This window comes from Haliotis rubra, unplaced genomic scaffold, assembly GCF_003918875.1.
Source record: "Haliotis rubra isolate DU_JTF1 unplaced genomic scaffold, ASM391887v1 Scf39, whole genome shotgun sequence".
Classification (NCBI taxonomy): domain Eukaryota; kingdom Metazoa; phylum Mollusca; class Gastropoda; order Lepetellida; family Haliotidae; genus Haliotis; species Haliotis rubra.
This window is the reverse complement of record NW_025767068.1, coordinates 1,350,289-1,364,430: the sequence shown is the minus strand read 5'-3', so window position 1 is coordinate 1,364,430 and position 14,142 is coordinate 1,350,289. Positions and strand designations below refer to the sequence as shown.

General features: G+C 38.7%; 1 long non-coding RNA gene across 1 annotated transcript; it reads right to left on the bottom strand.

The window, feature by feature from the left end:
* Positions 1-2,846: 2,846 nt before the first annotated feature.
* On the bottom strand, positions 2,847-3,129 carry LOC124286665. The gene is made up of 2 exons (XR_006901090.1): positions 3,078-3,129; positions 2,847-3,004 (listed from the first exon to the last, which is right to left on the bottom strand). It is a non-coding gene; the product is annotated as an uncharacterized LOC124286665 (long non-coding RNA).
* Between the last annotated feature and the right edge of the window lie 11,013 nt (positions 3,130-14,142).

The window sequence follows — 14,142 nt, the reverse complement described above, 5'->3', positions numbered from 1 at the left end:
TTGTCAAACGTACATATAAAATTACTATTTCCATCTGTTTGTGCGATCATGTAATGTAAGTCAAGTCACTGACAAGTGACATCTCGGCTCTCGCCGCCTCAATCTTCACGCTCGGACACGATGTTCAATGCGAAAATATATACATGAAGCATTTTTGTCACAGGTCATAGCCTAGCACGATAAGAGTCGAATATCGTTCCATAATTTACGTATAGGTAGCAATTTCTTACTTAATATGTTCAGAATAGCATTATTTTACCCAAAACTTGTTTATTATGACAACAAAGAAGGATTACGTCGGGACCGTGAGTTCAGTCCTGTTTATACAGCAATCCGAGAAAGACAGAGTCCGAGTTTGACAGAGTGCACTGTATAGTAACATTTCCTATGATATGATAACTTGGGGGCCATGATGTGTAGATTCAACATCAGATAAGGCACCTGTAGGGTCATTGCTCACATTGATCAACAACCACAGAGTTGACCAGACCTGATTATATACAGGCTGCCACTGTACAGCTGGAGTTCTGCAGATTCCCTGGCCTGTTGTGCAGTCAGTGTACATTTTAGACAAGAATGTCAATATGTTGTGTCTGAAGGTATATTGATCATTGATTGTAGGAGTTAAACTAAGGGTGCTAATGCTGGTCATGTGTGATGGTGGTCCCAGTGTGTTATACTGATGAAGTACAAGTATCAATAGTAACCATTCCCAGCTACACTAGTGTGCATGTAGTACTGTTTATCATTCCATGTATTCTGGTCCAGAATATACACTCCCATTGTACTTCCCTTACATCCAGTACAACTCCTCCATCAGTTTGTGGAAGCTATGTCATGGCAGATATTACAAGGAACATAGCACCATGTAGGATGGTGGAGGTGTGATGCAACAGTTCTACTTATTTTGAAGGAATATTGCAGTACTGTATTTCACGTGAAAACAAATAATGCTGGATAGTTACCCTACAATTGTGTATGGTTGCTTCCTGATACTACAGGATGCAGAGGTACAAGACAAAAGGTTGTCCGAGATACCTAATGCTAAACTGATCTTTGGGGAGCAAGGTTTGTGTCAGATGTATGTAGTTTAGAATGGTTCCCTTCTACGCAATTTACTGGGGAATTGGTGATTACGGTGCCACAGTTTGATGTGCAGTGAATGTCCCTTAGGCATGCCCAGACTTGTCCTGGGTGTTGTCCCCCTTTCACACCCAGTGTATTGTCCCAGCTTGTCCATTTAGTTCTCTACCACTTTTTACACAGTGCTGTAACAAGTTTTCCTTGGTGTAGTCTCCCTTTTATTACACAGTATCCTCTGTCACAGCTTTGAAGAAGGGTTTACTGTAGTTGGAGGGTATCAACCCTATCATGGAACAAGTGTAGAACTCACAGATGTGCTTGTGAACATTTAGACTGTATGATGTAATGTGATAGTCCATTTTAACAGATAATCAAAATCATGGGCACTTGCTCTGGGCATTCCCCATTTTAAAGTGAATAGGGGTGAACTTTTATACGCTTTTCTTTGACTATATATGACATATGTTTAATACGTTCCTATATTTATATGTCTTCATATATGCTTGTTTTATAAATGTTATTTTCAACTTTCCTACATCAGTGTCATATTTACATGTACATAGGTTATATATGAACAGCTTTCAGTCTGACTGTATGATTATGATGTTTGTCAAAATATTTCTAGTGTTGATATATGTTTAAACAGTGAAAAAAATACCTTGTTCTCAAACATTGTTACTTTATCAAAACCAGTGCTTACTAGGGATGCCACGATATATCGATGCATCGATACTTTGTCTTAGACGATATAATTATTGATACACGTATATTCAAATCTGTGTCAATATTTAGTTTTGAAAGTACCGGTTTAAATATGTATCATTTACATTTTGCAATTGTTTCATGTGTTTTGATGTTATGATGGTTATAAATGATTATTTTTCATGCACAAAGGTGGGAAATTAGAACTTTTTAATCTTTGAGAATAAAAAAAGTTTATCTATTCATGGACAATTATAAAATATGAAATATTAATGTTCAAAATGTTACTAAATTTACGTAATAATGCTGGAAAATAAGTATGGTGATACGTATCGAATCGTGACATGGGTATTGTGATGCGTATCGATTCATGAAACTGAACAAATGAGATTATAAGAAAATTTCGTCTCTCACAGCCCATATTTATGAAATTTGTTAATACCCTGAGACCTGGAAGAAGAATATTTTCAGAGTTTTTTTATGATCAGTTTGTAAATGTTGAAATGTTAAAGAAACAAGACACTAAAGATGGGCAGCTGTTACAGTGTCTTGTACGTTGGTACAGATAGCATGTTTGTTGAAGTCGACGGGAGTCTTATGTAAATATCACGCAGCTTTACAGCTAGCATTGTGTCTTATACCTCTATTAAGTTGATGTGATACTGGTTATCTCTTGTACAATTATATACACTAACATGTTTCTTGTCATGTGTCTCATTTCTGTGTGAAACTGGGATCTCTACAAAGAAAACAAGTACACTTGTTTCATGGTCGTTGTATCAACTCATTGTCATACTGGATCTCTTCGCTTCCTAGTCATGGGGATGCTAATTAACTGAGTTTGAATTATTCTATGAAATAGTTCAAAATGTTTTGTTTTTTTAAAGAAAGCTTCAAAGTCATTTCCAGGATAGAAAATAGCAATTTGTGAAAAATATAAACCTCTAACAGACAATCTATGTAGCATCCAACATAATTGTAGTTGTTAATTTGAAGTAACCTGAAGAAGGAAAATGTCTAACAGACAATATGGGTAGCATCCAACATAATTGTAGTTGTTAATTTGAAGTAACCTGAAGAAGGAAAATGTCTAACAGACAATCTGGGTAGCATCCAACATAATTGTAGTTGTTAATTTGAAGTAACCTGAAGAAGGAAAATGTCTAAAAGACAATCTATGTAGCATCCAACATAATTGTAGTTGTTAATTTGAAGTAACCTGAAGAAGGAAAATGTCTAACAGATAATCTGTGTAGCATCCAACATACTTGTAGTTGTTAATTTGAAGTAACCTGAAGAAGGGTGGGGTTGCATGGTGTTGTACACTCCTGAGTTACTCAAGATTCTTGATATTGTTTGGTAAGAAGGTAATTGTTGTCACATGCAGGATGTGTATCTGTTGAGTCAGCAGTAATGCCTGATCTCAGCTAATTCCTGGATATCCTGTTTGCTGTACCAGTAACCACACTGATGGGAATGAGAGAGATACATGTGTGAAACATGCAGTGCTTTGCCTTGTTTATTTGTACATTTCTCTTTACATTCCTTCTTTATTTGTATATACCTGTATCTATATGGTGCTCAATATCAGTGCTGCCTTCGTATGTTGTTGTCAGCCAATGCCCCTTTTACACTGATTGCCAAAGAGGCCCTTCTGTTCTCCTTGTAACTACACCAGTTTAACATGTAACTGGACCTTTTTCTCTAGTTTCCCGGTAGGGGATTCTAGTTTAGTACAGGTCCCCTGTTACCAAGCTGGTCGTATGAGGCAACTAAATGGAGACCAAGTGGTAGGGCATGATTGTGTGTGATCATACTCCAACAGTGTGAAGCTTACTCATTAGAGAAAAAACCGGTTTGTCTGACCACCAGTCACTTGTTTACAGGTTGCTGTGGTGTGGGGAGAAGATGGTTAAGTGCAGAATAGGATACAAACAATTGTGGCTGAGAAATGGTTATCAAACTTCATGTGATATATGACTGAGAAGTGGACAGTGCTCCCACCTTGAGAGAATGATGGTGTGAGACAAGGAGTGGTGACAGAGTCTCACCTGCTAAATATCGCCCATGTTGCATGGATGTGATAGCCTCATGTACTGTGGACTTGCTTGTCATGTGAAGATAGAGCTTGATACCACACAAATGTTGGTTATGTAATTAAGATGGCATCCTTGCAAAAATAACACCTTTCATTTGTTCTCCTTGTGTCCCAGTGTTGGAACACACACGTTTATATGTGGATGTTGTCAGTCGACCTGTCAGCTTGTGTACCACAGTGGCTGATGTCTGGATACTTAGAACAGGACTACACCACAAGCCTAGCATGGCCTATCATGCTGACTAGTGATGTGAAATTACCACATTGAATAATATTTGCTTTTAAGTGATTAGAAGACATGTTTTGTGCTCAACATTATTTTGTTGCCAAAAGTGTAGATGTATTTATGTATTGTTGGTGTATAGTGTGTATGAGTTATGAGTACTGGGTTTTGTTGACACGGCCATTGTTGCTGTGTAATTGCATGAGTTTGTGTTGGAATTATGTACAGGTTCTACAATGAAACATTACCAATACTCTTGTATTGTAACATGTCAATGGCAATTTTTATAAAATAAAAGTGATGTCCCAATGTTGTGTTGTCCTATTTTCTGCCAGGATCCACTGATTGTAGGATTTCACGGAAGCTGCCACTATGTATACCGGGAATTCCCGCATTTAGGCCCACACGAAATTTAGCCCATGGGCTTAAATTGGGATTTAATTCTTGGGTGTTTAGAGTGACGTCCCCTTTACAAACGCATGGCGAACCTCGATGTTTTTAACATTAGTAGTGCCTCTGCGAGGTTGTCACGTTTACAGAACATTTTGGACACGGTTACAGGGCAGTTAATAGAGACAGAAATTGATCATCTTAACCCCTATGATGTGCATGCAGTTGCAGTTAAATTGAACCATGTGGTCATTCAATTTTGAATTTATAGACCATAAAGTGGTCATTCAATATTTTTTCGAATTTATAGACCAGTTTCCTGATAAAGAGTTTGAGAAGACCCGATTCTTTTATTTTATCAACATATAGCGCATTTTCGAATTTTAGACCTGGGCTTAAATATGGTTAAAATATTTCAGTGATATTCCGCGGTACATATTGTCCATTTCTTGTTCGTTCCATATGAAACTGATCCGTGAAGATCCGGGTTAAAATTGGTCTTCAACAACCCATGCTTGGCGTAAAATCGACTACCGGGATCGGGTGGTCAGGCTTGCTGACTTGGTTGACACATGTCATTGTATCCCAACTGCATAGACCGATGCTTATGGTGTTGATCACTTGATTGTCTGGTCCCGATTCGATTATTTACAGACCACCGCCATACAGCTTGAATATAGCTGAGTGCGGCGTAAAACTCAACTCACTCACATCTGATGTACTATGATATACTCAAAGAGGAGTCCTGCCGAAGGGTTGGAATCCTCACATAGATACAATGTGTGAAGCCCACTTGTGGTGTCCCCTGACGTCATATTACTGGAATATTGCTAAACACAACATAAAACCATACTTACTCACACAAAAGTGGAATCTGGTGTACAACTACCGTATGCTTATGGAAGGAGATAAGTCTCCTTCATAAAAGTGATTTTCGAAGCAAGCAAAAAAGTTAAAAGTAATAGTCTTTGATATATTATCTGTGGTAATTGCACGAACAAGGGATTTACTGTTACTTTCTAAAATAGGCCAAGGTCGAGTATCCAGGTTGAAAAGTGATCCCCACACAACTTCAGGCCTCCTTTTGACCAATGATGCTATGTGCCACTATGTCAGATGCTTGAGGCAGGAGCATGCCCTTTTATAAATATACAAACGTTTCCTGCACTTTCTCTAACTCTCGGGACCAGATTACCCTGGAGTAATCTGGAATGGGCCTAGAAATGTCCACTCCCTGTTGTCTCCCCGTCTGAATATTGTAACCAGCACATCAATGCCCTCTGCAAGTAGTTCATTTACAACACAGTCTAACAACGTCTACATATTATGATACACCACCAGGTAACAATGTAAACGTACTGTCTGGCTATGAATAATCCAACTCTTCCGGTTTATGTTCGTTTTGGGGAAATCGGGTGTCACGTAAGATCGAACTTGAATTGCCTGTGTGAAGTTTGGCAAAACTAATTGCTTACCAGCCCACATTTTTTCTACGGGCACTAGCATGATAAACGTGTGGTCTCTACCTTGTGTTAGAACTTTTCAAGCTGGATATATTGTGATTTACTTATGGATTATATCATTGGAGGCGAAAAGGCTAACCTAATTTACCGTACAGTTCTCTCTGAACATGACATGACCAATATCAGTTTTCAGATAGCACTAGTTGATTTGTTTTGTCAGTCTTTAACACATACAAATTTGTGACCCCGCCTCACACACCACCCCTCCCTGATGGTGCAGTGTGGGCAGCAATACCTAAACACACACCCAAAACACCGTTGTGAATTCAACGAGAGATATTTGCAATTTAACACTTGTTAAATTTAACATTTGTTTTTTAATTTGTTGTTTAATGCCGCATTGAGCAATACTCCAGTTGATGGCGGCCTTCTAGAACAAGTCAAAACATTGATTACACGACAGTCTCGTTTCCTGTTGACTGGGTTCCGTCCTATTGCGCAGCTTAGTACAAAAACCAGTCCAGAATTTTGAGACCAATTCATTTAACTGGATACATAAATATTAATCAGTATTATTTGATACATCTAAGCACGTGTATATTGCAACACTGCGCTCCTTATAATCCTTGCAAACACGTCGTGTAGCGTGCTCTGTCGTACAGCGAGCACTGACAAACAGAAACCTGGAAATCGTGGAAATCTCAAAACGAGGCTCTGCCGCTAGAAAGGTTTGGCGGTCTGGTACGGACTTGATATTATATCAATCACATTGCGCGTTACAGAACTACACTGAATGACCGCAAAAAAACACATAACAGATGTAACCAGTCAGGTGCATTGTGAATCATTTTACGACCTCATCAAACTGGGGCAGTCTGTGACGTCTTAGTTCAAGTCATGCTGCCTGCACCTCGCCATAAAATGTAGAAATACGACGTTATTAAAGTTTAAAATTAAAGTCCATTTGTACAAACCATTTTCTTATGAAAGAAGGAATTGGAATTCAGTGTAACCATAGTTTTTTGTGATGTCTATTTTCACTTTCACTCGAGAAAATTCGGATCGGCTGAAAAGTAGGTCATTGTCTGAATAGGTTAATGAGACTCATGTTTCGGTTTGATGATAGTCGAGTCGGACAAACGATCCAGTGATCAACATCATGAGCATCGATGTATGTTGTAAAGGGGTACAACAGATGTACGCAACTGGGATACGATGACATGTGTCAACCAAGTCAGCGAGCCTGACCACCCGATCCCGTTAGTCGCCTCTTACGACAAGCATTGGTTCCTGAATACCAATTCTAAACCGGATCTTCACGGGTTCATTTAACACTGTACTTGAATATGAGATTATCAAACTGGATTTTCCGGTCCAACGATCACTTGAATGCCTGTTTCTTTACATCCCGTCGTCCCACGACAGGAGCACTGCTGTGGGTGTCTGTAAATTCTTACCCTTTTAGGCAGTTACGTGAATGGCGAATGTACTGAGTGAGCAGGACATGCACATCCTTTTCGAGAGCACCTAGTGTCATCACTGATTTTCAGTGATCCCTTTGACGGGGGTTTTGTAAACAGTTGCTGCTATTTTCCGTTTACACCAAAATAAATCTGTTTAAGAGGATATTGAGGACCGGGTATTCTGTTGCACATTCTGTGTAGGTGGAACACGCCAAGGGCAGTGTATCAGCCACACCACGTGTAGTCAACGATTAGGAAACAACTTCCTGGCACAACTTACACAACTGCTTTGGTGAGCTCGAAATGGCTGTATTACCAAATGCGGAATTAGAGATTATGTGTGTTGTTGGCAGTAAGCTACACTACAAGTGTTCTATATTCGGCATGCTCGTAGACACAGGCCATTCAAGAAGGACATTTGCTATGATATTCTTCCCAGGGAGCTGAGCTGAGTTATGCAAGTCGTGATTTCGTAATACCTTATAGCTGCGCATGTTGCGTGCGCGCATAGCAGCCCGACTGATGACCTTGGAAATTACCTTTAAAGTTTTAGGTAGTTTTTCTTCAAAGTAATGTACCCCAGACGACAATAAACTCCTCTTTAAAACATATAGAGTGGTTGTCATAAGTAGCGTTAACAGGTTATATCGGGGCACACTGGGTTCAGATTTGGCAGGTCCTGTCTTCTTTATCGAAAGTGCACACCTCGTGATCAAACGACAACACCTCACAGTTCTGCTTCAAGGACGCACAGCCAAACATTGCGCACGGCAAACTTCAAATTTCCCACGTGAAATGTGCACCCTGAATTTCTGTCCTGGTAAAAGTCCTTGCAGTGCCGTCATCAGGTGGTGTCGGGGAGCTTGATACCCACCAGTGTGTAATTTACGTTATGAATGACATTTTGTAAACTCTCGTTGAGACATTATTTCTCACGTTTTTCAAACCGCCGTAGGGTTCGGCGTCAGTCCACATAAAAGAAAATGAGACAAAAACTACATATCTACAAGGGCCTTTTGTTGCCTCGACCCCTCTACCCCCGCAATAGATCAACATTAATAGTGAGGATTCTACATGACCATCGGAAATACCAGATGGTGTTCAAACTGCATTTTATCTCATCTTGTTCAACTGATTTCATTGTTAAATAAGGATCGAAATCCGCCACCTATAAGTTTAGATGGCGGGGCCAATGCATGATATATGGTGATCACAATAATTTGATTTCGTTGCGAGTGAGTTACATATTTCTGAGCATGTAACGGCTTATAGCATTTAAATCGATGACATTAAAATATCAACACCACACTGAACTCAAATCACGATACACGCACCGAGTATAAGTATCTTTTGTATTAAACATTTGACCATTGGGATTCATCCTATTTTGGTGGTAGAGGGGACTTGCTGGATCTCGTGGTCAGGCTGGCTGACTTGGTTGATGGCGAGCCATCGGAACCCTGGATCAGTGGTCACAACATCAACCACTCGATGGCCTGGTTCCAACTGAGGTTTTTACTGCTGGAATATCACTGTGTGTGGCATACAACCACACACACGGTCCTTAGCCTTCACGTGTAACGAGAACCTTCTCATGTATTGAGATAGCAGACGTGTTTGACATCATGGCGACTAAACATGGCCAGAACAATATTTTGTTGGACGCCAATCCCGCGTAAAGGAGCTCAGTGTGTCGTAGTAGTATACATGGATTATGACTAACCGCAAATACACAGAAATTCATTCGAACCAGAAAATAAGTTCAAATCATAATACTTAAGTACTCTGAAGTCTGCTGAGAGAACATCGTAATGACTGTCCTAACTGGAATTGTCCCGTGGAAAGTGAACATAACATTCAGATTTCTGTAACGAGGCCATGTATCTAAGTATTTTAAGAAATTGTCATAACAAAATAATAACCGGATATTAAGCCACGACAAAACGGAACACCTACGAGTTACCATAATTAAGTAGCTCTTTCGTGACAGTAGTGGGTTCGAAATTGAGCAGAGCGGTTATACGACAAATCGTAGAATCATTAAAACATACATCATAAACTTCTGGTTTACTGCATTTTGTGCCCTTTCGATGAAGGTTCTTCTTAATCTGTTGTAAACGGTAAATATAGGTGAACGTTTACTGACTTACTCAACATCTGTTAGCATGCCAATATTGGGAGTATGTAGATGAAATATTGTGTATGTCGCGTATGATCAGAAACAGAATGACATTATGTTGTGTTACAGGGTTACATATTCAATGACCGACTCTGTTTTACAATTGTTTATAGATTTAGATCTCCAGCATATTTGTGTTTGACAATTAGTTTATGGAAGGTTGAAATGCAGACGTTATTAATGACTCATTTGTCCTGAAGACAAAATACAATACTTCAGTGAAGCTTTGGACTATTTCAGTGGCATTAATTAGGTGGTATTTTCCTTGTAGATTAGTCCAGGGCATGTTGTTATTATGTTGACAAGATCGGGACAACGGTACCAGGTGTAATCCCAGGAATGACACATGTTGTTACAACAGAAACAATGTTCGGTAATTGGCCGGCGGCAGAGAGTGACACCTTTGTTATAATTGTCCCGGACAAGGCTTGGTGCATTAAGTGCCGATGGCGGAATGAACCGCTTGTCAACCAAATGACTAAGATCTAAAATTATGAACTTTTAATCTATAGCCTAATCCTGAGAAGTGTTGGATTAGCTGCAGTTTTAAAACACTACAACTACAGATACAACAACCTCTTTTCTTCATCCTTCTAAACTGATTTTAATTACATTATAGTGTTACTGGCAGGTTCAGAAGTATATATATATATACAGAGAGAGAAAGGAATGTATATGTTTCATTTATAAGAGAAACTACAGGATACTGAATAAATAAATGCATTTGCCATTTAAAGAGAATACCTATAGACAGACAGACAGATTTATTTCAGTAAAAGGCCGAAGGTCCCAAATACAGTCTTTACAGAATGTTTGACCTATGTGCGAAGTAATAAAGTAGTATTTAACTATTTCCTTAATCTTTGGACTTTCTCCAGATAATGACATGCATTATAATTATATTATACTCCCACAGGAGTAGTCTACCAGATCAATTGCCAATGTGGAGACTCTTACATAGGTGAAACGTCCCGCCCTCTCCCACTACGAATTAAAGAACACAAAACTTCAGTCCAGAAAAATACTCCAAATCCGCCATAGCCGACCACGCCCAAGCCAACCCTGACCATGCCATCCTTTGGGACAACATCCACATCCTGGAAACCAACCGATCAGACTACAAGATTAGGAAACTTCTTGAAGCCATAAAATTCCAACGCTTCAACCCCACCATGAACCGGGATCAAGGTTATTTTATCTCCTCAGCCTATCACCACCTAATTAAAGATCACCAGTTATCCACCCATACCTCGTCCAATTGGATTCTATGCTCCCTTTTGTGTATTGTAATCACAACCAATCAATGTGTACATCAACCTGCTCTCTTCAACTCACATTACCATCTCAGTGTACATCAACTCTTCTATTGTATAAACTTATTCTGCATATTGTTTTAATCACCATCGCTCTGCTCAAATCACTAATTAGCAATCCAATGTATATCAACCTAGTCAATTGTATATACACACTATGCAGCTATGTATATATTCTCCATGTTACAACTCTTTGTATCACTTGCTGGATAACGGTGTTAGTACCTACACCGAAACGTCGCACTCATTGCAATAAAGAAGTTGACTATCCATAGAACTTGGTTTTCCTTCATCTATACAACTTCTAAAATGCCTCTCAAAGAAAGAACATTATTATTTGTTGATATATACTACTATATATCATTGAAATATAACAGGCATACCATAAATATTGCGTTTACAAAGGAACGGGCATTTCATTACGAAATTCAACTCAATCATATATATGATGCACAAGTTCCATTTCCTGGTCTCTCAGTGAATATTTTACCAACGACCGCTGTCTGTTTGTAAATCCTTCCCCTCGGGTTTCTCGCTTGCTTGCTTGTTGTTTATTCAAACTCAAACTCTTTATTCTCTACAAACCGCCAACGGCGGTACATGAGATAAACGTATATACACTTACATAATATACAAGACAGCAGCTTACACGATAGAAAGATATAAGATAATTACAATATTTCATTTTTTAAATGCATTAAATACATGGTTCAGTAATTTAGAAAGGCCTTTAAGGTCGCTTATGCTGGTAGTAGACAAGAGTTTCTTAAAGATGGACAAATTTGGAAATTCTAGGTATTTAGTGTTCAGAGACTAACGTCGGAATTGGAGAAAAGCTTCACATCTAAACAAGTAGTGAAACTCGTCTCCAACAGCGTTTGATTCACAAAGTGGACATTGTCTGTCTACACGTGGAATGCCCAACCATCGGCCTGTCTCAGTTGGTAATTTATGGTTAGACGTTCTAAACTTCAAAATTGGGTAGTATATATTTTTTGGAAGAAGAAGATATTTTTCTAAGATTGGTTTTGAAATATTTATAATAATCCCCCTTGGAACTTGAATCAACATTTGACTTCCAATTTTGGAAAAACTGGGCTCTATAGGTGTATTCCAACAATATATTCCGTGTGTGTGTGTGTGAACAAGTAAACCCGGACCAGGCAACCAGCTCTACGCAATAGGAGTATCATGATCAGATCTACTCAATAGGGTACCATGATCAACTAGCTTAGCGATTAGGGCCACCTGATCCCGTTAGTTGCCCCTTACAGCAAACATGGGTTGCCATGTTCAGTGATCTCTACTCGATTCCAGTTCCCAGAAACGATAGTTGAATACTTCATCTAGAACATGCTAACTTCAATATTTGTTTTCATTAAAAAACTACATTTCACCTGGAACTTCCAGTCACTTTAATGTCACCTGTAGAAGTCGATAACAGTTAAATGTAAAAACATATCATCACAATCCTATATTGAAATCAATTGGAAAACCTCTCACTACAAAGGGATCAAATGTGACAAGCTGCACATACAGTGAGCCAGTGACAAGGTGCTAATTTTCTTTGGACCAAATTCTCTATTGTCTTCATTGGCAGATTCAAAGCTAAAATCTAATGACGCGACAGGAAGGAACCTGTTTTACCATGTGATATAACATGCTTATAACTGCCGGGGGCGTTTCAAGCCATAGGTTAAATACCTACACTCACTGACGGGCGGTCAAAGGCGTTCTGTCCTCATACGACACTTTCCTCCCCGAATACCGAGGTTTGGCGTGAGCGTGTTGCCTTGGATTATCCACCAGACTTGGTTGCCTGTACACGTGAAGGTAGGTAGTAGCAGTACCTGTATGTGTTGGAATGAAGAATATCATTAAGACAGTAGGAAATACACATGGTATAAACTGTGTTGATTCCAGTTTGTAATAACGATATGTAAATTATTTATTCAAATTTATCTGAACCTGCTGGAAGAAACTACGTTTCATATTGAGAAAATTGAAGCATCTTTTGAAGTAGAGACAAACCGTCTACCATTCATGACACAAATCGACAACTACTTTCGATAATGCGTACATTTTTAGGACCATCATACGAGTGGCGAGAGTAACCAGTAGAATACGAAATGCTTACCCTTTTTCGAACTCTTCGAGTCATCGTGATTTTAAGTCATCCTTTTATATAACTTTCATAGCTCATAGTCAATGGATTTTATTTCTATACTCATTACTTTAATTTACAGAACACATAGGCAGTGCTTGGTGATTTTCTATACATTTATATCAGTGGATATTTTTAAAGGTTGCATACATACACGATTCTGGTTAACAGCTTACTGGAATTATGACTTAATGTTAAGAGATATTAAAGCCAATGATGTTAAATCTGTTGATCGCTGTATTATTACGTCGTTCATGTACACATGATAACATGACTCTTAAACGTAACAAACAAGATTTATTAGTGAGTATAACAGGAACGCTGTAGCGCTACCCGGTACTAGCCAGGCAAATTAGCTGTGTCACTGATCGACATATTGCACTGGCTATTAGCATGCGCTGAACTCAATACTTCTTACCTCATTTACTGTCATCGATATTCCATGTAGGTTACATTTGTATCCATCTTGATTGGGATTGTTATGTGCAGCGGTATTTGGTTATTATAAGCCCTGGCGCATTTTGATCAGGCAGACATGCCAGTCTGAATATCTAAATAGTGATTCTGTTTATTAATGGAAAAATGCCTTTTAAACAACTTTTTACAAAAGTACTATAGAACTTGAAGGCCTAGAATACTCCAGCCAGTCAGATTATAAGGTTGACATATTTTATGCTTGTCAATATCCCATCGCTTGTTATGCATTTAATTGTACTTTGAGTTTCACAAGAGTAATCATTCAGAAAAAGCACATGAGTGAAATAATTCGATTGTTCCGCTAGCAGTTATACGGAAAAACAACAAACATGTCGATAGTTATACCGGATGTTAATGACCCGTAGCTCCATGTGGAAATCAATGTGTTGGTATGATTCAACCAGGCTCTTTACGACGAACCACATATCCATCTTTGTCCTAATTAAATTGCAAAATAAATCATTAGCAATATATGTTTAGCAACTATCACAATCTTACCGACATGTTATGGAGCATATCTTGAAAACACTTTTCTCACGGTAGCATTCAAAACAAACGTTACATCTAAAGTCTACCCAATTGAAAAA